This window comes from Panthera tigris, chromosome A1, assembly GCF_018350195.1.
Source record: "Panthera tigris isolate Pti1 chromosome A1, P.tigris_Pti1_mat1.1, whole genome shotgun sequence".
Lineage (NCBI taxonomy): Eukaryota > Metazoa > Chordata > Mammalia > Carnivora > Felidae > Panthera > Panthera tigris.
In genome coordinates this window covers 166,586,442-166,588,503 of record NC_056660.1, presented here as the reverse complement: position 1 = coordinate 166,588,503, position 2,062 = coordinate 166,586,442, and positions in this window count along the sequence as shown.

Sequence of the window (2,062 nt, the reverse complement as noted above, 5' to 3'; positions counted from 1 at the left end):
GGAGGACAAGAGATGATCCTATCTTTGTTTTTGTTGTTTTAGAAAAAGCTCTGAGTGGCTGTCAGCTCCCCAAGGGAATGAGTTAAGTGAATACACCTTTTTCCTTCTATTAACTAGCAACACTGACTCTGCAGGAGGGTTGGACTTCCTCAGAAAGCTGACAAGTTTTGCTTCTGGACATGCTAAGAGGAGCTTCAAAGGGTCACAGTGCCCGAGAGGAATCATGAACAGCTCAGGAAAGGAAGGGGAATCCAGAAACTGAGTGTGAGATTTCATAATGTGAATAGGAAGAGTCCCAGGGTAGCACATACAGAGATTGGGATAGTCTTTGCAGAATACTACCATGATACAACCAGAGAGATGCTGTAACACTACATACTAACTAACGCTTATTTTGCATCTGCCATGTGATGGGCACTGTTTTAAATGCTTACATATGATGATTTATTTAATCTACACAATAACCCTAGGGTGAGATACCATCATGACTACATTTTGTAGATGGAGAAACCGAGGCACAGAGACGTAAAGAGCTCCCAAAGCAGGGCTCAGTGACTCAGCCTGTGCTTTTAGTATGCTGTTCTGCTTCACAAATATGGCAGACAATTTCTTCATCAGGGTTTCAGGGGGGCAGAGTGCCAGAGTTGATTATTATGAGAAAGGTAGTTGTGGGGCACGTGGGTGGCTCAGTCTGTTAAGCATCCAACTTCAGCTCAGCTCATGATCTCACAGTTCATGAGTTCAAGCCCACGCTGGGCTCTGTGCTGACAGCTCAAAGCCTGGAGCCTGCTTCGGATTCTGTGTGTCTCTCTCTCTGTCCCTCCCCCACTCACGCTCTGTCTTTCTCTCTCTCAAAAATAAATAAACATTAAAAGCAAGCAAGCAAGGAAGCAAGAAAGAAAGAAAGACAGGAAGAAAGGTAGTTATAAATTTGAGGTACAGGGAAACTCATCAAATAAGGTATTTAGAAAGCATTTTATGTTGAATGCTATGTATCCCCTGTCTCTGACACCCCTATACTTCAGTTTTAAGAAATTATGACTAAAAAAATCTGTATTATTTTTCAATATTTCTGGGATTGAATTTCTCTTTGAATGTAGCACTGTGTAAAAAAATGGGTCCATGACTCAGGTTGCAATGGTTGGTCTAATTTAGAAAAAATTCTGTCACTAGTTATGCAGTTGCCATTTTTCCTTCTTTTGTGTAAGTATTTTACTCAAAGTCATTAAAGCCCTTTAAAAGTTGGAACTTCAGAATAATAAAGACTGCAGCGTGAGGTGGCACTACTGTGGCATAATGGTTCTAAGCACAGTGCGGTGTCTTATCCTGTTTTGTGTCCCAGGTCCTCTTCTGAATAGTTGTGTGACCTCAGGAAAATCACAAGAACTATCTGAGCCTTAGGATCTCTTCTGTAAAAAGCAGGAAATAATCTTTACTTAAAAGTGTTTTTGAGAACATTGAATGAGGTTGTGATTGTAAAATGGTAAAATGCCTGGCAAATAGTGAGAATATAGTGTAATATATTACTCTTGTTATTCTTAGCACTTCTCTTTTTTGATTGCTGATATCATCTTTAGTCTGAACTTCAGAAACACATCAACTTAGGCTGGATACCAGGTGATCTGACCATAGTCACCTATTGCTGTACCTGGTCACTAACAGTTATCAACAGTACCAGACATTGATAACCCTCCATTTTTTGAAATAAGTTTTGCACCTGGCTTCTGATATTCCTCCTACCATAGTGGTCACTTATCTCACACCTAATTCCTGTTCATCTTCCCATCTTCTTAATATCAAAGTATGCCAAGGCTTCGTTCTTGGAACTCTCCTTTATCTGCACTCCCTTTGTCTCTTGTTTTTTAATATGAATATCTTTAAAAAAATGGATTAATTAATTAAATCCCAGTATAATGAAAGTACAGTGTTGTATTAGTTTCAGGTGCACAATATAGTGGTTCAGCAATTCTGTACATTACTCAGTGCTCATCATGATAAGTGTACTCTTAATCCCCTTCACCTATTTCCTACCCACTGTCCCTCTGGTAACCATCAGTTTGTC